General features: G+C 45.7%; 1 protein-coding gene across 1 annotated transcript in view; it reads left to right on the top strand.

Annotated features, from left to right (window-relative positions):
• Positions 1-23,155, top strand: part of TRABD2A (TraB domain containing 2A) — a gene marked incomplete at both ends in the record, with an annotated part of 48,381 nt that overhangs the window by 1,313 nt on the left and 23,913 nt on the right. The window lies entirely within an intron of this gene.

The raw sequence follows: 23,155 nt of genomic DNA, 5'->3' as shown, positions 1-23,155 counted from the left end.
AGCAGGTATAAGGTTGCTCTCTGGCATGGGGTACCTGTGCTGCAGGAAGATACAAGTTTGGGGAGGGGAAGTGGCATTTACTTAGGAATAGGTGAGATCTGCTGTAACAGCATGCTCTGGTAGCCCAAGGTTAGGAGGGCCTTTGGTCATTGGGCTGGGGAATTTTAACTGATGCCTGACCCTTTCTCCTGTATCCTGAAGCCTCTTCCATCACTGATGCAGAGTTTCTCGTGCTGGAAGGGAAGGAGCAGAAGGGGAGGTGCAGCCCAGCAAGGCTAGGGACAACAATTCGGGACAGATGCAGAAGTGCTACTACCCCTGCCAATCTTGGTGGGGGACCACTGTGCAGGGAATAGCATGGCAGCCCAGGGTGCATCACTTGTGCACTCCTTAACTGCGGGCAGGGCATCTGTACTCCTCTCTTCCCTTGTTTGGAGCTGGGCAGCCTCATTCACATCTCCAGTCTTTTGCTTAACTGTGCTTTGAATCCTTGTGCTGTCACTGTTTGCTTGCAGTCACCCAAGGAATGGGCTCGGAAGTTCCATCTGCTCCACCTCCTATCCAGTTGAGGCTTTACTAAGGTTATTGCCTGTGTTTTTCTTTTGCTGATGCTGCCCCTCTGGTTTAGCATGATAGAAGCAGGGTGAGGGGGCGAGGCATGTGCTTTCTCCACTGCCTTGTAAGAAAGTGGTAGGGAGGCTGAGAAATATAGGTTGCAAATCATGTCCCCATTAAATTCATGCAACTGTTGACACTCACTTTAGGCCTTCACACAGCTTTCTTCAAAGAGTGGCTGTTGCTGTGCTGTTTTACAGGTAGAATAAATACAAAGTGAGCTGGGAAGCTGCATGGGGTGGGGACACAGAGCTGCAACATCCAGAGTTTCCCAACGTGGTGACATTTATTGTGAGAGCCCAGCTGAGGGGGTCAGGGTAACCAGAACTGCAAGAAAAACTTGGCTCTAGTTGGGAAAATCACAGCCTGTGATTACTCCACAGCTGGTGGAGTTGTGCATGTGCATCATGTGAGCTGCAGCCTCTCCTCTGCCTGCTCACTTCCAGAGGGAAGGAGCGTGCTGTCCCTTGCTGGACCAGGTCTGGAGCAGCTACTGCACCACAAATGCACACCCGCGCTTCTGCCCACTTCTAGATTTCCAATACAGGCAGCTTGAGGAAAAAGAGAACTGAAGGTAGATGATTTTTATGTTTCTAAGCCAATTTCATGGTTGCTTCAGAACCTGACTTGTGAACTCTGGTGGTTGGCAGTTCGGTATATCTTTGATTTCAGAGCTTTCTTCTCAGTTTGTTCAGGCAGTTGAATTAATTATGTGTTTAATATAAGCCAAACAAAGACTTTGAAATAGACTATTTGAAAATTATTTCCTTTGGTGTTGTGCTGCTGTCTGGGTGCCCCCAGTATCGGAGCACTTCCATGTCTGCCTTTCAAGTAAGCGAACACACAGACAACTTACAAACTTCTCCTGGGGAAAATGGGGACACAAAACCGTAAGGAATGGTCTAATCCTGTGCAGGAAATGCTTTTTTTGTTGCAGCAGAGTTGCAAAGAGATGATTTACTTGGCAGGGAAGCAAGTTTAGCACTCTCAGTTTATGTTTCTGCATAGAGTTTGCTCGCTCTTTCGCTGACAACACAGTTGTCCTGCCTGGTGAGGAGGGCTCCCAGGGCACTTATGAGCAATACATTGGTATTAGCTAGGTCCCTCTTTTAATCCATACTATTGGATAGGGCCTGGTTGGTGTGGGTATGTTATTGCAGATGAAAGTCTGTAACAGTTTATCATCGATTGTCTCCATGGAGTTGCACAGTGCTCAGTAACTGCAAAGTGCAGACAAACTCAAGCTAGAGATGTTGCTCTCCTCCTTGTGAGGAGAGAGGGGAAAAAATGAAATAAACAAAAAAAATCCCACACGTACAACAGCTAACACTGCCTGTTATAGGGCTTTTTTTTTAGTTTGGCTGTATTTGTTCCAGTTTCTTCTTTATCTTTTGTTTTATGACTCTATTATTTTACCTGCTAAATCCATCTGTTCTTGTTCAACTCAGGCTGGCTACCCACATAGCCAGACCATAAAAGTATCATTTCTGTATGGTACACAATGATGTGTACACAATCTGTGAAATACTTTGCTGCCTCCTCAATTCTCCTCTCCTGTTCTAAGATCTATGCAACTTTAGGGAGTATGGAAAGATTAGTCTGTCTCCATGCCAGGGCTATGATGTTTATTTTCCTGTTTCATGCTGTTTCTGTCCTAGTTTGTTTTAAAGCCTTTTTTCTCCTACCCTGCCTTCTTCCTTGAGTAGTGCTTCTTTTTGATGCAATACCCTATAAGGATGCAGGTCTCATTCCTAGCAGCTTCTGGGATTCTAGAAGATAAAAGGCTGGATAGCTATACAGTCTGCCTCTGCTGACTTCCAGCACAGGGCTCAGTCCCTCAGACCTCCCAGCAGTTCAAGTTATGCATCTGCTTACAAGTTTGCTGGATTGGAGGCATTAGCGCTCCAGCCTGAAGCCTGTGCGGCTTTGCTGTTGGCTTCAGCTGTAGTGTCATAAACATCACTTTGTGATATTGGCTCAGAAAATGAACTGACCTTGGCCTGTACCATGCCGTGCACTTACAAACAGGCTGTGCTTTGGCACACTCAGGTGGAGTCCAGGCTATGTTTTTTACAGACCGACTTGAGCTTGAACACAAGAAGTTTGGACTTGTGTCTACCCTCTGCGTGGGACCGAGGCTTAAGCACGTAAATGCTGTCCAGCCATCACCACTTCCTAGCCAAGATTCTGGCCAGTTTGGCTTCTCCAAGCTTGGGACACTTGACAGAAGACTCTACCTGTTAGCTGTCCTTGATTTGAGAATTGTTTTCCCCATGGGGCTTTCCTGTGTCCAGACCTTGCCACAGCACTCTGTTCCTACCTGAGCATCTGAATACATGGCTACATCTTCAAAACTAGTCTTCAAAGTTGCTTGGGTGGCAGTAGAAAGCAGGGAGCCACTGAGGACTGACTGCTCCTGAAATCCTGGCTCCAGCTCTGGGACTGAGCACTTGAAAGTCTTGCCTTTGGCATCCTTCAGCTGCTTCCTCATACAGTTAACTGCAGATAGAAAATGAAGCAAAAGCTTCTAGGATTGATCATTTTGTGTTAATTAAGACATTGTTAATGTTTCCACTCAAAGAGCAACCTCTGCAAGCAGCAAAGAACTGAGAGATTCCTGCTTTTCTCTAAAGGGTTCCCAGCTCTTCCAAGTGAGAGCTGTAGACTCCTGCTTAGCAAATATAATCCTCCTGATGTAACTGCAACATGATTTTTCTTGCTTAACCTATGTACCCACTTGGCTGCAAGGGCCACCCTTGATAGCCCCTCGTTTATACTATGTAATATACTATTATTTAGTAGCAGTCCACATCTATGGGGAAAGTAGAAAGCCAAGACACCACTGCCTTGTTACGTGTGTGTGGGGGGGTAGTTGGTTGATTTTTTTTCCCCTTCTAAGGCAGTTAGAGAAACAGCAGTGATGGTTTGAAATTAAGCCCGAAAGATAAGATATGAAATTGGAGAGAATGGTGCTAGTCTCCTCATTTCAAACAAAGAACTTTTTTGCTACACTGAGTTGATCAGTTATAATGTTTGTCTTTAATTTCTGGGGTGATGTGGTCAGATCTGGCAGCGTTTCCATTCATGAGACTCTGGTTCTGGTTCACCTCTGACAACAGCAGTAACAAAGAACCTCAGAGAAAGAAAGATCAAGGAGAGGCATGCAGTGGGAGCTCTGCAATGAGTAGTTCAGATCTGAACTTGGAGCAAAGTGCAGTTGCTTGATGAAAGAGCTGACAGAGGAGCAGAGCACTCACTGCTGAGCAAGTTGGACGGGACACTACTTGCGGTAACCTGATTGCATCTTCTGCCCTGAGGGTGTAACTTTAGGATGTATGTGTCAGGAACAGCCCTCCCTCCTCAGGTAATGGGAACATCAGGGTTTTCTGCACATGAACTGGAGCTGAAACAACTGAATTGATCCTGTTTGCATCTTTGGCTGCTGGAGTCTGTGATCTAGATTTGGTTTTGTTTTCAGTTTGTGTGTAGACATACCTGCAGCCTCTAGGTCTAGACATCTGGGATGGGGAATGGGCTGGCTGGTGGGAACCAAAATAGCTAAGGGTTCACATTTCTATTGTCATACTTAGAGTTTAATTAAGATCTTATTAACTACCTGGAGAATTCTGGGTTTTTCCCTCAGTGAGAGTAAAAGGGGAATTCAGTTGCTGATCTGCTGTCTCTGCGTTTAGAAGGGTGGAGACTTTGTTTGAAACAGCCTGGACTCTGCGGTAGGGCTTTGAAATCCCAAACTGCAGATTTTGCTGTAGCACCGGTTTGCATTGGTCACATGTGCCATCGTAAGCTCCTTGCATTTTCACCCTGTGCACTTATAAACTAGCTGGATTTTCCCATTAAAAATGCGCTTTGCTCAGCATATTACACAGCAGAAACAGAAGACATCAGGCAGTTAATGTGGCTTCATGTCTCCTGGCAGCTCCCACAGACAGTCCCGTGCCTGTGGCTGGCTCCCACTGTTACAATGTGAGCGTGCCCATACACTTTCCTCTTTTCCCAGTTAGCAAGGACAGGGCAATGAGTTGCACCCAGTGCTCTGAGGGCAGTCATGACTGGGTTATCCTGCTGTCTTCTGACAAGTCAGCACTAGGCTGGTGAGCTGGTTGGCAGATACAGTCCATGGCACTTGAGATCCTCTAGCTTTGGGTAAGAGTACTGTTACTGCAAAGGAGCATAGCCCTGTCAGCAGGCTGAGCGGGGTCCTGGGCATTGAAGGCTGCTCAAGGGAGCACACAGAAGCTCTGGGTTGGATGCTTTTTGGAGCAACTCAACCAGCAGTGAGGAGTGTGGAGCTGGGAGGGGATGTGGGCTTGGCTCATTCAGCTGGTCAGACAGTCTGGAGCCTCTGTACTAAGCTTTGATTTGCACGTTCTTGGGTCTTGGTGCAGACTTACAGCAATCCGTCACAGTGGCCTGATGCTGAGGTCTCACTACTTATCGCCCGTTACTAAGCCCAAAGTGTGGGTCTGTAGCTGCCAGCTTTTCCCTTAGACAGCAAGGTTGCAACCTCTGCAGCCTGCAGAGCTGTAGAAGACAATTTCCTTCGCGACCTAAGAACTGGACTGCACTGCTGATGCCCTGCCACCCAGCAGCTGTAGGATGGTTCCTTTTTGGCCCAGACCAGATTGCCAGAGCCATGGGGATCCCAGTGACAGGGTTTCTGTCCCATGGCAGTGGTTCCAAAGACTAATTTTAAGTTTTCTTCAACAAACCCAGACATGTCAGACCGAGAATACAGCCCAGCTTCAGCTTTCAACTGTTTGATTCTATAAGGGTTTGTATACCACCAAAGAGCCTCTGCTGCCAACTTTCTCTACCTTGTGTGGGTACTGCAACTGTATTCGGTTTGTCCTTTAATGTTCTTTTTGTTAAATGAAGCAAAGGGAATCTGCTGAGCCTTTCCCAGTGGGGCACATTTTCTACATGTTAACTATTCCCTAGGCTCTTCCCAGGCCTAGCAGCATCTGTCTTGCTTTGTGGCAGTAACGCGTGTGCTTGGAGCAGTGGTAGTGTCACCATCCTCATCTTTCCTTGTTCATGCATCTGAGTTTGTCTGTGGTTCGTTCAGGCACAGTGGTTTTCTGAGAGCTCACACTTGGGGCATTCAAAGTCCTTTTTACTCTCACTGCTTCTCAGGAAAGAGAGAGTGTTACCTGTGGTGTTGTGGTCCAATCCCTGTCTGCTCTGTGGCCAAGACAAACTGCAAGCCAGCAGACAGTATTTGTTTTAACAAGAGATCCAGTTTACACAGCACCTCTGCTCTCTTCCCCTAATTATTTTGCTCCCCTGACCTTACTTTTATCTGCAAAATCCATTAATGATAGAATTGGGTTTTTGTTTTTGTTTTGCCCTCTTGGTTGTTGACATGTATGTTGAATGCTGTACAGCAAAGAATTTCCCCTGCAGAGGTCTGCAGTGGCTTACACAGTTGTTTCTCATCTGCATTTACATTTTCAGGTCTACTAACTACCATTTCTGTTTCCCATGTCTTCAGTATGTAATGTGTCCGTTTTGTATTTCTCTAAATTCCTACTGCCGTACACTGTATTCAGAAGTCTGTTCATGGATGCTATTACCTTTGCCAAGTAAACTTAAAAGCTTGCAGAAGGTTATCAGGATTTTTGGAAAGAGTATGGTTTCCATTAGCCATGTTGAGTTACAATTTTCTCTTTTATTTCTATATTATTTCCTATAATCTCATGAAGGCTTTTATTAGCTAGTTAGAAAGGTTGGTTGCAAGTAGGATGAGAAGACTATAACACAATTTTACGATGTCTATTGCTTTATCTGGCCTAATGCTGAAAGGGAGCAGCAGGGACAATTCTTCAGTGTTTTTGATAACAGAGGAAATATTGGATCCCTCAGTAAAATTATTATCAGGCAGTAGGCTTAGCAGGTAGATGCACATCCATACAAGATGTTGTTCATTTCCACAATGCTTGGATGAAGGATGCTCGGACACCAAAACATGTGAACAGTTTCAAAAGGATTAGATGGATGAAGGATAGTCACGCCAGGGAGTCTCATACATGTCCCAAGCGCCATCTCTAGCTCAAGACATCCCTTGGCCCCTGACAGCTTGAACTGAGGGCAGGTACCAGGAGAAGAGCAGCTCTGTAGGTGCTCTTCTGTTGTTGGAGATAGGGTGCTGGGCTTCTGCCCCACTGGGCGGGTGTGGGAAGGTTGTTCCCAAAACATAACTGAGGCTGCATTTCCCAGAGGGATGGCTGAAGTGAGCAGCTGAAACAAAGGGCATGACTTCTCTCTGAAGATGCTGAGCTATGCCAGCAGTGCCAGTGGGGACAGAGCGTGAGCATCTACCTGGGCCTGGCTAGGTGTCTTGTGCAGGACTTGCCTGGTTCCAGGCTCTGCTGAGCGCACTGATAGCTGGCTGCCGACTCTCCTTCTTCCTGGTCATCCTGCCTGCTTTTGGAAGAGAGATGCCAGGGCAGGCTGGGCTTCAGGGTTAGTGTTGCTGTCACGCCTGCGTGTGCTGTACCCTTGGAAAGCAGCAGCTCTTCCTGCCGGGCTGCTAGGTGAGATGGTGCTCCCAGGGGTGCAACAGCCCTTTTCCTTCCAAAGCCTGACCTTGGCATGTGTGATGGTCCTACACGCAGCGCATGCAGTCTAGGTTATGCTCCAGGTCACAGTGCATCTGTCCAGTCTCCTAGAGCATGCAGTCTGTGCAAGCACATAGTCAGAGGCTTAAGATGTGACAAGAGGCAATAAAAGTGCTCAGATATAACAGCTTTCAAGCTCCGTTGGCTTGCTGGAAACAGGGGCTGGGCTTGGAAGTTGATAAGGAGCAGGTCAGCCGACCTAAGTTTGGCAGTCTCCCTGCTGGAGCACTCAAAGGTCCACATTTCCTTCCTTTTCATGAAGCTTATCTTTTTTGAACACGCAGACGTCAAATGTGAACAGACAAGTGTGTGGGGAGCAGTTGGCTGTGCAGTCTGAAACCGGGGAGAGGTTTATGAAGGGATCCATCCATGCAACTTAAGAACAATCCTGTCAATTAAAACCAAATGTGTAACAGTGTTTAGTCTGCAATTTACTGTGATCACAGTCCTGTCATATAACTGTGTAAGGGAAGATTTAGGTAGCTGGTCTTGTGCATTTCTCAGTCTCTTTACTCTGCTCTAACAAGATTAGCAAGGTTGCTAGTTTTGGCTAGAAGTCAAATTAATCTTTGGCAAAAAAGGATAAACTGTTTCAGACGACTTACGTGAAGGGTCTGATAAATGCATTACGGGAATATTCTAGCGAATATTTTTTTTTTTTCTTTTTAATTGCAGCTTTTATGTATTTTTGTGTTGATCTGTTTTGCTTTCTGAGCGTGGTTCTTTTTGCACAGAGGCTGCATCATCCATAACTTAATGCTGGAGTCTGATTTTCATCTTATTTACTCAAACCTTTAATTTCTGTGTGGATTGCATATATTTTATCAGTGTCCCCCACTCCCTCATGTCCACCAGACAGTACCACGTGAGAAAAATAGTCATACATCCTTGTGGACCATCAGGCTGTCAAAGCTTGAATCAACTGGGTTTGCAACTGTGCATCAAATCTGGCTGATTTTGCTGCAAATAAATCAGTGCTACCAGGTGCTACTTGATCCAGACAGCAAGCATCATCCCATGGATGTTCCTCTCCCCCAAAGGTAAAAGCTGAGGTGCTGGCTGCCTTTACTGGGTATATCTGGTGGTGAGATATCCTCACACCGGCCACTTGCAATAGCTGTGGTGAGAGACCCCACTGAGACGCGTGGCTCATGGGGAGAGCGTTGTGCCTTGTTGCTCTCTTGAGGGTGTCCCAAGTACAGTTATCTCCCTCCACCTTTCAGAAGTCACATTTGTTGGCTTACTGGGATGTCACACAAGATAACCCATCCTACCTCCACCAAGGTGATGGATTTCATGGTGTGCACCACATGACTGAGCAAGCAGCCCCCTCCAAGCATGGCTCAAGCTGATTTTCACTCATGCTTGAGGCAAGGCAGCACAGGACTGCATCACTACAGCTCCCTGGCTTTGCTTTTCTGGCACCTTGTGGCATTTTGAAGAGCTTCCTGCAAGCTCAGAGGAAGTGTTTGGACTTCTTCTGGGAACCAATTATATAAATAACACCAGAAGCTCTGAACTAGCAGGAGAGCTGCAGTCCTGCGGTGTTGTGCTGCTGGATGTGCCCCAACGTAGGGTGTTGTGGAGGACTCTGGTACTGACGCTACAGCTCTGGATTACTCTGATTCAGTGTAGGCTGAATTTTCAGTTGTTTCAAGTGAAAGCTATGCCTTTGCTAGAGGTCCTGGGTTAACTGCTTAAAGATTTTAACTACTGAGAAAATTTGAACTTTCATCTGGACATTGCCCTAAACATCTTCCTGCCTCTTCACCTGCAAACCTTTCATCAGACTATTGAGTCCTGGCTCCATGGTACACCTGAAGAAAGAGGGTGAAAAGCAGATTTTGTTATGGCTTTGGGCTTCTCTTCTACTTGTTTTGCAGGGGGGAGCTGCCTAAATCACTCAAGTGCTGAAAATCCACTGGTTTTCCCACAGTTTTACCCCTGGGCTGTGCACCCAGAAGGGTAGGTAAGTTATGTCAGAATCCGACAGTAAAGAAGGCTAAAGCAGCTTAGCTTGCCATAGTTGCAGAGGATCAGCACAAAACCAGCTCTGCAAGGTCTTTCACTAGGCATCTCAGGGCTGTGCAGCTCTGGGAAGGCTTGACGCGGTGGTTGCTAGCCTGCTTGACCAGGGCTGTCCCAGCAGGGAAGACATGCCCTTAGCCAGTGCTAGACAGACAGAGGTTTTCTTCTGATGTTCTGAGCTCAGTTTTGAAGCTCTTACCTTATTCTGGCCAAAGCAACCCATTCTGCTGGGAATGTGCAGCAGTTTGACCACCTGTGTGTATTGACTAACCTCAGCTTTGTGATATCCCATGCCTATAATTATACAAGAACTCCCCTGACTTCTGTGTGTGCCTGGGGCAATTGCTGCCCATGAAGTTTCAGGGTATTTCCCAAAGTGCAAACATACCAAATTCATCTATAGCTCTTAGAGAGAGGAACTGAAGTCCTGTCACTGTTGGTACATCTGGTAAAATGGTCTCTGGGGATTTTTAGGGCTGAGATTTCTGTACTCAAGCAGTTGCAGACATCCTGAGGTAAGGTATAACATTGAGGCCATGGTGGGTACCTGGCAGACAGGTAGTGTACCTTTCAGTCTTACATTGGAGAGGGGTGATGCAGCAGACCAATTTCTCCCAGTCTGGCCGCTTGCTCCCCACCTCTCACCAGTCTGTGCTCTGTCACAGCTCAGGTGTTTCAATATATTGCACTGGGCACTACATTCCCAGTTTCCCAAGTGTATTTCCAGTTTCCCAAGTGCCTGCACAAAGGCTTGACCATGCAAAAGTGCAAGCATGTAAGGGGTGGCTGGGAGCTGCTGATGGAGGCATTACTGCTGGAACAATTCATGCAGTACAGCCTGAGTCTGGGCTCCTGGACAGTCTCTGCTGCTCAGTCAGTGTACAGTAACTTGTTAGGCTAGGGTAATTTGATCACAAGTTTCATCCCTGTATGAATTTATAAGGCCTGTTAATTGAGATAAATGGGCTATTGTTACAGCTGGAGTCCAGTGGGATGAGTTGCATTTTTGGAATGTTTAAAAATAAAGTAGCTACAGCCATACTTTCTAGGATGGATGAAATGGAGAAAGAAGAGACGGTGACACCACCTTTCTTTTTATTTGCTGTGAAGCTGTCAATAGGTCAAAAGAAGGAGATGTGGAAAGCTCAAGGCTGTAGCTGATGAACAGCAACACAGGGGACAGAAGTACTTGTTATCGGTATTGCATAATGCCTGGGTGAGCAGCTCTTTGAAACTCTGCCAGAGGAGAAGAAAGAGAAAAATTATACTTCCTTTTAGGTATTTCAGGTATTTTTTTGCAGCACTAGAAGAAACCTGTTTGCCTAAAACACATAGATGTGAGTAACACTCTATCTGGAGCTGGCTTGGAGTAATGCAATTTCAGACCTCATCCAGGTTAATAAAAATGAATTAATCACTGAACTGAAAAGGATGTTTGCTTGGTTACAAGTGATCGTGACTGCACTTAATTTGCTGTGTGAAAAGGCAATGTATAGGCCCAACCAATAATACATATGATTGGTACTTCAAGGGGGCCCAATTTCCCCAAACTGGAAATAATTATAGTCCAAATAAAGTGGAAGGAAGAACTTAAGCATAAACATGTGAATGATAATTGGGAGTTGTTCAAGAATCCTGTATTAGGTCCCTGAGAAACCACAATTCTGCATTTGCAAATATGAATTCTTTAGTTAAAAAAAGCTGTTTTGGTTAACAGAGGAGATGAAAGCAGCAATAAAAATCCCAAAATACAACGAATGGAAAAATAGAGGAAGCGATGTGGACAAGTAATCTACAATGAAATGCAGACAATTGATGAGAGAACTGAAGGGTACCAATGAATAGCCTTTGGGCAGCGGGTTTGGAACAATTAGAAGGGATTCTTTAAATGTATCCGAGATTCATGAAAACCTAGCAGTGGTACAGGCTCCATACTGAACAGGATTGCAAAATTGTTGCTTATGAAAAAGAAAAGGCAGAAATAACCAGTAACTATTTCTTGGTGTTTGGAAAGGAGAAGACTCTGTATTCATAGCTTAGTCATAAGGGAATATTTTCTGCTCCAGTAAGAATTTATTTCCAGTAGTTAGCAAAAATGTTAAATGTCAGTGTTTTTAAATGTACAAAACATTAACAATGGTTAATTTGCAGTCCAGAATATTTAGAGACGATGCCAAGGAGCTCTTTGCATCATTAATACAGACACTCGAAAAAATTCAGAGGAGTGGAAAAAACCTACTGTATCAGCAGTATTCTGGGACAATGAGTATGTAGCTTGTCAGGCTACCCAAACTTCGGTTTGCTCAAAGCAGAAAAAGGTTGGTAAGTTCTGCAACTGGTAAGGAGCTGAGAGAAGGCAGGATGATGCTAGCCAATTTTCCTTGAATGGGAAACTGGCCTGGTCAGACAAACGTGATCGCACTTCTTGCTAAGAGTATGACTTTTGGTGGTAAAAGTTGTTATGTCAACACAACTATAATAGATTTGAAGTCTTCTGATTTTGTTCTTGCTGATATTCTGATATAGGAGTACATGCTAGGCAAATCAAAGTGACTTACTGTAAACAGCCCAGGGGAAGTGATCATTCTCATAAAATGGCTGCAGATGGAGAATCATCCTTCAGCAGGGAGAAGGGAAGCTAGAAGATGCTTATAAAGAAGTACTGAAGGTATCTGTTCCTGGACTTGCATTACCCACGGGCTTTGTCACTGATGTAAATACCAAATAATTGTTTGCAGAAACATGGAGATCCTGCAGATGGAGGGGAAGTAAACAATGGATCGGTTGTGGGAGCAGGACTGAGTGGAAAGCTGGGCTCATCTAGTGCTGTTAAATGCAAGGCTGTACCTCTAGAAGCAAAGCATGGGCATGAAGCTAGCAAGGCTGGAGGCCTTATCTGGAATACATCGATGGTGCAAAGGGCTTGGAAGATAACTAGCTAACATGACTGACAAGCCCAGTACAGCAGCTGAGAGGGAGATTGCAGTCCTCAGGTGAGTGGTAGGAGCCGGGGAGAAATGTGCTGGGAAGCCCAGTGCCGGAACACTGCTTAGTCCTGATGTCAGCACTTCAAAGAGCACTGAGGAACTGGAGAAAGGTCAGAAAAGAGAGACACGATTAATTTGTGACCTGAAGACCATGCCTGTACCACAGGAGATTAAAGAAACTCGATCTACAAAGTTGTTTGTAGAGAAACTGACCAGTCATTTCATGAGCATGGTAGGGTATCTGTCTGAGGAAGAGGGACAGTGCAGCAAAAGCCCCAAGTCCAGTGACCTAGCAGCTGAGAATACACACTCTCAGAATCAATATAACTGTTTCTAGTGAGGGCAATTAGCCAGTTGGACAAATTTCCCTAGGACCTGGTGGAATTGCCATCATTCAGGCTTTCAATCGCCACCAAATAGCTCTCTGAAACAGAAAAGATTGCTAGGTAGTGTTCAAGGGCTGCTGATTCATGCATGGAATCAATGTACATTTTGTTCTGTCTTATAAAATACCAATTTGGGGCATTTAGACATCTGCAATTAAGGCTAGACAAGCAGTTTCAAGCAGCTTCCAGATTTTTTATTTTTTAAATTCTTTTCTGTGGATCAGGTTGAGGCTTCGTAAGTTTGTTAGCAGTGCCAATGTGACTTTCTTTATGCTAATCTGAAACTAGACTATTTTAATTTTTTTTCACAGTGAGACATAGGACAAGAAATTATTCTGAAGGAGAGGTACTGTGACTTTAGCATGGGGGCAGCTGCAGGTCAAAGCTGTGTGCTTTCTGCTGCACGTTCTTTGCCAATGGGCTGAGCTTTTAGGAGCAGCGAAACAACACGGCCAAGCAGAGGGGTCTGTTGTGTCCTTGAGGTACTGGAGGCCTGTGCTAGCCTGTTCCAAATGCCCTTGGGCATCACCCAAATGTGTGTGTACCTGTGAGAAGGACCAAAAGACTTGTAGGGCTGCACTCAATGCTGCAATACCTGCAGAGGAAGCTCCCCACAGAGCAGGGGTCAGCTCTTCTGGGCTTTGTTTACCTGTGTAACAAGGAATGAAGTGGGACCATAAAACCATAATGCTGCCCGGAAGCCACATTCCTGCACAGGCTAGTCAGGGGTGAGTCATTAGAGTTCAATGCCTCCTTCATCTCACTGAGCCCCTGCCTTAACCTCCGTGGTTTACACCTGTTCCAGGAGACTGTAAAGAGCAGGGACTACTGTCCCTGCCTGGTGCAGGGCAGGGGATGGTCCCCGGGGCATGGCTGATGGGAGGATGCATGGCAGGAGGGCACTGAGCGCCCTGTGCTGTGAGCATACAGTATGGCACTGCTCCCCTCATGCTGACAAAAGCCCTTCCCATACCCAAGTGAAGGGCTGGGATTTTGGTAAGTGATGACAGCCCTTGCTGTTGGCTGTCAGCTTGCGATTGATTTGTGATGCCAAGCACAGGGAGCACTAAGCAGATGAGGGGCGATTTAAAGAGCACTTGTGTTGCCAGATCCCTTTAGTCTGAGGCTATCCTGGAACACAAGACACCTTCCTGGATGCTCCTGTAAAGATGACTTGAGTTGGTCCCCAGAGCAGTCTTTTCCAGTAGTTACTGGGGCAGCAACAGCAGCAGGGATGCATACAGGTGGGAAACTGAGGCATCAGCGATGCTTGTAAGTAGCAGAGGTTGCTCCTCTTGTTCATACTGTCTGGAAAAGCTACAACATGTCTGCACAGTAGCACTGTAATGAGTCCTCTGAGAATTATTCAGTTTCCTTTGCCTAAAATTTGATTCTTATTTTAGGCTAGTCCAGTTTGACATTAAGAGTTAAAATTTCCAGGCTGGATTCTTCAGTCTGCACTGAATGCTAGCCAGCTGGCCAAAGCAGAGGTTGGAGCTCATTACTGCTATTGCAAGACTTTCCAAAATGTCACTGTGATGCCACTGTTACAGATAGCATCATGGATAGGTAAGGATGACTCTTCTGTCCTCATTTTCAGTGAGGACTGCGAACCTGGCCAAACGCATGGCCTTGCTCAGGCAATTTTCAGGCTGGTAGCATTTCAAGGCCATTACGGTGTTTTGAAGACCTGTCTTGAACATAACCGTTCCCCGTTGTGGTGTATTAGGGAAGCAGGGTCACCTGCATAGCAGCCCATTGTCTATGGCTGCTGGAGCGTAATGTTTTAATAATTTCCAGAAGTCACGGGCTCACTGGGGTAAGTCCTTGAGAGAGGGCACCGTTTTCTTTTTCCAGTGCCGTCATGTGTGGTTGTGCACATGCAGTAGCTAAGCAGAAATCTAAAATTTAGAGGAATTGCATCCTTTGGCAGCTCAGGAACCTAAGCAAATCAAAGACTGTGTGACTGTGAGACAGGAGGAACAGAGGTGTTTCTAGACACTGTTGTCTTTAAGAGATGTGTGCTGGTCAGTAATTGACACTTCTATATATCCCTCTGTAACTGATGTTTCTATATATCCTTCCACCAGTGATATCTCTCTGGAAGGAGCCACCCTGCAGGCTCTTTGCTGAGCTCAGTGCTGGTGGCTGTGGTTTGGAAGGGGGTGTGCAGGACTGTATGCTGGCTTAAGGCAGGATCCCAGGCAATGCAGTGAAAGTGATGGTGATGACTTCATGGTCTCTGCCTAGCCTACAGTTGTGATCCCATGTGCTGCATGCTTTTCTGTTCTTGCTGTTCAGGTACATGCTGGAGATCTCTTTGAGAGGTTGTTTGTCCACGTCTATAGAGATCAAGTAGCTGTAGAGCTGCTGCGTGGTGCTAGATTTCCCTAAATAAGGGGATTTGCCATGTTATGTGGAGCCAGAGTGGTGGATCCAGAATGTGACCCCAAAGCCAGAATAGGCTTGTCTTAGGAAAGACTCTGAAAAAGGAGTCTTGCAGCTCTTGGACAGTCCTTGGAGGGTCTTGTGTAGCTAGACAGAAGGTGAGCTGCTTCAGATCTGTTCTGAATTTTGCAGGGAAGCTGCCCTAGCCTGTGGTGCTATTTTACTTTTCTTCCTCTGTGACTTGCCTTGATGAAGCTCAGAGGCTGGTGAAGAGCTCCCTCTGCACACAGACCAAGTTAGCCAAGGATGAAGCAGGTAGACCAAGGAAACAGAAAAGGTATCAATAGTCTTGTCTTAATAGATTTTGTGAAAAGTCAACTGCTGTTTCTTGATACAAAACTTGTGTAAGTCAGGACAGGATATCGGGCAGACATCAGTGGATTTCTGCTTCAGTCTCTTTAGAAGAGGTGGGAAAAGTCCTAGGAATAAATTCTGATGTTAGATCTCTTCATACAAACATGGGACCCATTGGCCTCATGGAGATTACCTCTCCGGAAAACACAGCTGGTTTACACTGAGTTTACAGCTGCTCCTCTGTGTGGGTGATGGGGCTGACCTTCACTTTTTATCCCTCCCTGCACAGTGCTTTCCTGAGATGTGTCTCAGCCAGGGAAAGCATCAATTCCCTATATCAAGCATGTTATACACATTTCTGTAGTGTAACATTGCAGGATGCTAGTTCTGTAGTCACCTGCCTTAGTCACACTGGTTTACATCCTGAAAACTGCCTACCTGTTCAAATGCTCAGTGGTCATGAATCAGCATTGATTCATTTGTTTTATTAGAAATAGACAAGTTTTTCACACTCAACTCTTTCTTTTTAGTCTTTATATGGATACCCATGCATACAGTGCATGCGTTTTGAATGGGAACTGAATGACTACATTACATGGGCTAGAACCAGCCCCAATGATCTCAGCTCATTAGGAAACTGTTGCAAGTGATCCTCTTGTTTTCCTGCTGTTTCAGGTCAATCAGCTTTTCCCTGCTGTCCCAAAAACTTCACTCCTTCTTTGGTTTATATGGTCAAGAGCCTTGGACATAATGTTAAGAAAAATGCTCTATGCTCAGTTCTACTTTCCCTTGGCTTGCATTTTCTTCTTCCTTTCTCCCCATCTTAACGTAAATGTGGTCTAGGGCAGACTTTGCTGCTGATGGCAGAAGCTAAATGAAATGTTACTTTGCACTCACCTGGTTGTATGCACAGCACCAGCCCCCAAGGTGTCTGTGCAGCAGGATAAGGGGAGAGGCAAAGGGATGGGGGTTTGAGTTACTCCCAGTCTCTGCCTCGGGCTGTCATTCTGTGCTTCATCTCACATCTAGGGCTTGGTTTTTCTAGAAACTCTCAGTCAGGTCTAGCTTGCCTGGCACCCTGCTACTGTGGCACTGTGTACAATCCTGCTGGTCGCCTGCCTCTGAACTCCACAGGCATTGGGAAATTCATGCCCTTTTTTGGACTAAGCACAAAGGGGCAGAGCTAGAACTGAGTTTTAACTACATTCCTGGCTGGCTCCTTTTTTCAGTTTAGTATCAACACTTGGCCAGAATTTGGTTTGTTTTTTTTTGTTTTTTTTTTTTTTTATTTCTTTTCTCCTGGAATACACAGACACATTTATTCCCAAGACAGTTAGACAGGTCTAATGTGAACTGGTAGAGTGCCTGAGAACTGACTCTAAGCAAGCAAGCACTTTGGCCTCCACCAGGGTTCATGTTTAAAAGCAAAGGTAGCCGTTAAGCAAACTGGTGGGTGACAGGCATCAGCTCTGCAAGAGCATCGCTGCTCACGCCAAGACACTTCAGCTCTGTGCTGGAGAGCCACAGGCCTCCTGGGAGCTGGTGTCTGTTAAAGGTTTCCTCCTCCAGCATCTGGTGCAAGCGCCCATGATGTCCCAGCAGATGGGTGCAGAGCCGGAGGCAGCAGGTCTCCTCACTGTGCTCCTGCCCTCAGTGTGCGTGCAGCAAGTGGTCCTGCCTGCCCGGAGATGACGGAGAAAGAAGCCCAGGTTCCTGCCAGTCCAAATGCCTGTCTCCCATGACCTTCCTTGTTCAACTTTCCAGGCAGGACTGCGTTCCTGGCCAGATTCATACATCTGCATTCTCTGAAGGGGATGCGGGGAGGGATGGGGTAAGGCTTACATTTCCATTCACTGACAGTCCCGTGTGAGGTAAAAAGGAATATTCTTTCCTCCAGCTGGGAAGCAGAGCACAGAGCATGAGCAGGTGAAATGAGTTCACCAGGGCATGTGCTGTGCACAGACAATGCCATCCCACAGAGAGTCAAAGAGCTTCCCAGGGTCTGCAGAGGCAGGAGCTGCACAGGCACCTACCAACTTCCACCTGGTAGAGACAGCAAAAATGTAACTTGTTTCAAGGCTGGGAACAAGGCATGTGGAACAATTTTTTCTGCATTTCCTCATCAGCTGAGGTTCCTGGTTTCTGTGTTCACCTACCTTTCTCAAGGACTTCTCCAATGAGCCAGAGCTTGTCCACGTTGCCTTTTTGTCACAGGGGACAACGCAGTGCTTCTGTTCAGAGCCTGTCTGTAAGCTTTTCATAAAGAGTGCTTTCCTTCCTTCCTTCCTTCTTGTGTCACCCATGCCAGGCAGAGGTGCAGCGCTGCTGAATTAGGAGGAACATCTGCTTTGAAGCTGGGATCTCACGCCTTGATTGGGCAAGATCCTCTTCAACCGCAGCATCTCTGCTTGCAAATGCCTGCCTCTGCCCTGCCAGAGTGTGAGTGTGTGCTTCAGCACTGCTGGTCTGCTTCAACTCTGTTTTGTTTTCTGTTCTCATTGCTTCTTAATCCAGCTTGGCTCCCCTGGAAACTAGTCAATTTATCATGCAGGGTCTAGCCACAGGTCATGTAATGGAAACCTGGAGACCCACCAATGTATGAGTCTTCACTTTAGGTATTGTAAGTATTATGCAGGGCTTCCAAACATCCTGTAGATAACTTAACACTGTTTCTAATTGCATTTGCCCTGACCAAGATGTTTTCCTCCATCCACTTCAGTCCCTAGAGGAGAGTAATTGCAGATTAGTTAGCTGATAAAAAGAACTTTATCTTGGCCACAGGAGGTTCCAGCAGGGGATTTTACTGATGGGCTTTCATAGCTGAGAGTTAATGCTGTTGGGAAAGCATCTTTCTGAAAGCTGTGCTGCATTTACTTTTAGTGAGGGCAGAAACTGTGCTTGCCTCAGAGTGATTTGAGTAGAAGCAGTCATCCCTTATCTCTGCTATGATTTCTAGTAAGAGTGGCATGGGAAAATTAAGGTGCTATCTTGTTGCTAAGTCTCACAGGAATGAAAATCGGGTAAAGTCTCTAGGTCTCAGATAGTGGTGCCTGAAGCCAATCCATTTCCCAGCGTTAGCTCCTACCAGGAAGATGGTCTTATTTTCAGTCACATGCCATCTTATTTATTGAGGAGTGGCAGAGCTGTGGCAGGAAACAGCTCTGCCCCAGCACGAGTCAAACAGCAAAAGGGTTTGCTGGGTTGGACTTCAAAACTGCACAGCATGAGCAGCCATGAGAAGATGGGTTGTGAAATCGTTGTTGCAGGAGTGGTGAAGGCCGAGGTCAAATTTCTCAAGGACAGAGACTAGTAAGCCTCAGAGGTATTGCAGAGTCATCGAGTAACTGAGAGATCGTGCAGGGAAAATAGCACAGGAGACCAGTTTCTAGTTTTGGCATCGCTGCTTTCCTCTCTACCTCTCCAGGCTATGCTAGTGGCAGTCACTTAGCATGTCCTGTAGAGGTCTGGTTGCTTTTAAGTATTCACACTTCATGCATATCTACTCATACTGTTTTTATCTGATTTTCAAGCAATGTGTAACGTTGCAAAATTTGACTCCAAGGCTTTTCGAGGTGACTGGTCTTGGCTTACAGCAGGCTTTGCTACTGAAATGTTGTAGAGGTGAGTCACTGGTGCTGTGCATCACCTGGAAGATGGAGTCGCAACTAAAGAAAGCAAAGCTTAACTGCAGAATTAAAGACAACAGGGTACAGCTTATGAGATAGGTGCTGGATGTTCTCCATCACTCTTCATATATCCCTTAAGGTTTCTGATGTCCTAGTCTTTTGAGGGCCCCTGTGGAGAGCATCACAGCTTGTCCTAGTGAGACAGTGAGGGCACCACGTGGCTTTGCAACCCAATGGCTCCGTGTGCTAATTTGTGGCGAGTCAGAGCTTTGTCGATTCAGTGCATCGAGGGCAGGGGAGTGTTGGGAAGAAGCAATCTGGTTGTGGTGTTGAGAGACAGGGATGGGGCATACAGCAGAAACAGACACAGGGGCAGCCCGTTATGGTTTGTATTTGAGTGCAAGTTTGTAACACTATACAGCAAGCTGGCTGGAGAAGTGTGCCAAAGATTGCCTAGCATGGCACAAGTAATTATTAGCAGTGTGGCCTATGACAGCAGATAGTCCTCTTACTGTGTAGTTGCTCAAAGTCTTTCTCACCTTTTCATTCTCTTGTTTTGTGCTGAAACAACTGATTCAGCTGTGCCTGATTTGCAGCCTGCTACACTGTGGACTCTGCTAAATTTAACGTGCAGTTCTGCGTTCCACCTGATCAGACATGGCAAGAGATGTTCCTGTTCCCCTTTGCAGATCAGCTCCCCTCTGCTGGGCTAGGAATGTTTGTAACTGCAAATTGTGCAATAAGACTGATTTTATTCACTTACGTTCTTTCCAGTGAGCAGTGAAACATGAAATTCCTGGACAGAGAGTGAACATAGCAGTTCCCACTGTCCCCGCTCAGCCTGACTCTTTAATGACAGCTTTGCATTCACTGCCCAGCTATAAAAATTAAGAATCATGTTTCCAGCTAGATTTCACCCATGGGATACTTAGGGAATGAACATAAGAAACACAACATGCATAAATTTACTTACCCCTGCACAATCTCCCAGTTTCTGCTTATCAGAGACATAGGGACTTCCTAAGCTAGAGGTACATTATTGCTGAGGGAAGGTGAATGTGTTACAGCTATTCTGCTGAACTTGGCTAGCACAGAGAAGATGCTGACCAGGCAGTCACAGAGATGAAGGAATTGCTTAGTTTCACTGACTTGTAATACGAATTAGAGGAAGCTAGCCTACATTAGCAATGCAGGATCAGATAACCTTTCCGGAGCCACGTATCAAAAGTACTCTGGGTTTGGAGGTACAAAACATGTACTGGATTTAGCCGGAGGAGAACTCCTGAGAGGAGTTCATAGGCAGAAGACAGTATGTGGGCGCAGCAGACAGCTGTGGGATGCTGCATACCACTGGGTTACAGGGTAGTCTAGTAGTTACGGCCTTGAAGTCCGTGCTGGCTTGTCATTCCCAAATCTAAGAATTGGATTAATCAGAAAACCTTGCAACCATCCAGCCCTGGTGCTACTCTTGTAAAGAGCCACACTTCAGTGGCTCATAACCAGAGAAGGGTTGAGTGGTGACAGAGATAGCACAGCAGAAAATGCATGCAGGAAAATGCAGTTGGGAGCAAGGAAGGAAGAAGGGATAAGATGAAGAGCCAGTTATACTCTTACCATTGGTGTACTGTTACAATAGATCATCATATCTTCTGCAGGAGAACAAAGTGTGTAACACACTGAGCCCTTCATGTGTTGTCTCTATTAATCTTTCAAACTGGAAGTGGAAAACTTCACTAGAAATGAGAAATGACTCCAGGAAAAGGGGCTGGTATGGGACTGCATCTACAAGAGAAGAGTTTCGGTTCAACCATCTTCCTTGTAATGCGATTTTTGTGGCTGCTGATCTGGACCTGCTGATAAACAGTGTTAGCTATTTGGACAGATCAAAGCATGTGAATCAGGTCAGCTGAATTAAGTAAGTGTTGGCCTCTTCTTAAATGTCTTCCAGGTTTAGCATCCTCTAAAGTCGCTGCTTTCTAGCTTTTACTTTGTCTGCTGCAGGGAAGCAGTGTAGTATTTCACTAGGAAGCTGGGATGCAATGTGGTTGCACAAGAGCAGCAAGTAGGCTTTGAACTCCCAGCAGCCAGCGAGCTGGTAGTACAGCTGGTGCAGCTGGCTAGCATCTTGTCCTGGTTTAGACGGGAGGGAAAGTTGAACAAGATGTGATCCTGTAAAGGAGTGAATCGGAGTGTAACAAATGCTATTGGATAATTAGCTCACTATAACAGGTTCAGAGGAACAGCATGCTGACATATCCAGCTTAACTGTTCACATATAATCTAGGCTGGCCCAGGCCTCGTGCTGCAGTGTAGCATGTTTTGCAAGTACCCTACCTATGCAAAATGCATCTTCCATTGGAAAGAGAAGAGCATAAGAGCAGCTATGCTGTTGTAGGACTCGGGTATGTGAAGTGGGAGATGAGGGATCAGATGCACCAAACACATACTCTAGGTATCAGGACACCCAGTTGTGTGGTCTCTTCTCCCTTACCTCTCTCTGTGTTTGTCTCCTCAGAATGATTAGTTCTGACACATACTGGCGAGTTGCCACCCGATAAAAATGAAAGGAGGCTGAGCCCAGAGGATGTATACAAGGGCACCAAGCAGAGCTTGCGAGACAAGGTCTAGAGTAGAGGCAGGCTTTGCTAATCAGGAGAAGGAAATGGAGAGCTTTACTTGCAAGTGGTGGCTGGAAGCAAGTTTCTGCAGACAGATCCTGTGGGCTAGAGAGGAAGCAGATGCTGTTCTGCTCCTGTGGACTTCCATATATCTTGTTTGGGATGACAATGTAGCATAGTGTCCTCCATGTCTCACCTATGCCTGTTTTCTGGGCCAGCTCTGTGGCAGCGCTGTAGTTCCTCATTGGCAGTTCTGTAGAGGGTTTTGACTAGGTTTGTTCTGAGGATTTGAGGTGGACCCTTTTCTACCAAAAATTTTGTCAAATATTCAGGGAGTCCTCAGTTTTAAAAAAAACCTGTCAAAGGTAGTCTTGATGATGGTTTGAAAGAAACAATTTCTGGGACTGTTATTTGGGATTTTTTGGCAAAAGCGTTCTTTTCCTTTGAGGGTTGCCATGGTATGGTATATAACGGAAAGAGCCTGGTGTCTCCAGCCTGAAACATTATAATAGGAAGACCTGGCTTTAGTTCCCAGGCCTGCCACTGCCCTCCTGCCTCTTCTGTGCCTTCTGTTTCTTGTATGACACCAGGGTTAACATTGCTGTGCAGAGCTGGTAGGAAGAAGTTGCAATGAATACACTGTTCCAGTACTTGGAAATAGCAGTAGCAAAAGAGTTTGCAGGAAAAGAGTGGGTGGCAGCATGCTGCTTCTGCTGTTGGCTTTCTGAAATGGGTATAGCCAGTCCGCATGCTTTAGTCACACTCTAGGTTCTGTTTTTTAAGGACTCCTGAGAAGCTGATTCTTTCCTAGCGTGAGAATCCAATTTCCTGAATATTAACAAGCCATTTCAGTAGCCTTTCGGAGAAGTGGAAGTAAGGTTGTTACTGCAAAGCAAGCTGAGAGGATGTGTGAGGTGGTCTGACTGCTTTGAATGAAGGTGGATTTAGCCCCCCAGTAAGTCTAGATTCACATGCAGTGAGCTATGTTAATAAAATACATTTCAAATGTTTTCTTTCAGGAACTAAGAATCTCTTTTTGGAATGGCAAAAAGTAGAAAACATGCATCAGGATTACAACAGATGTGCTTTTGTGGATGAGTACAAAATCTGTTCTGTAAGCAACAACCAAATAATTGCCTAGGAGAAATGTAAATACCAAATAGGGTTGTTTTCCTTACTCTTTCCACTGTTCTGTAAATGTATCTGTTAACCTCAGGTGGTCCTGCTCTTGTTTGTGATGTTTTCTATTTTAAAAAAGTTTTCTTGTGAAGTGATTTAGTGAAGGTGGATTTTGTTAATTTATGTTGGTTTAATTTTAGCACAGATTTTATTTGGATTGACAGTGGCCCAGCATTGCAGAGACCCAGAGGTAGCATGTATTTATTGTTGTTTGCCTCTTAATAGATCTCTGTTCCTCTAGCAGGAACTAGATAGACAAGTTGGAGAAGGTTATCTTTGAAAACATAATTACTTTAGAACATAGTGCTGCACCAGAGTGACTTTACATATTTGGGG

This window comes from Cariama cristata, unplaced genomic scaffold (assembly GCF_000690535.1).
Source record: "Cariama cristata isolate BGI_N322 unplaced genomic scaffold, ASM69053v1 scaffold16778, whole genome shotgun sequence".
In the NCBI taxonomy this organism is placed as follows: Eukaryota; Metazoa; Chordata; class Aves; order Cariamiformes; family Cariamidae; genus Cariama; species Cariama cristata.
Note: the sequence above shows the minus strand (reverse complement) of the source record. Positions and strands in the feature narration are given on the sequence as shown.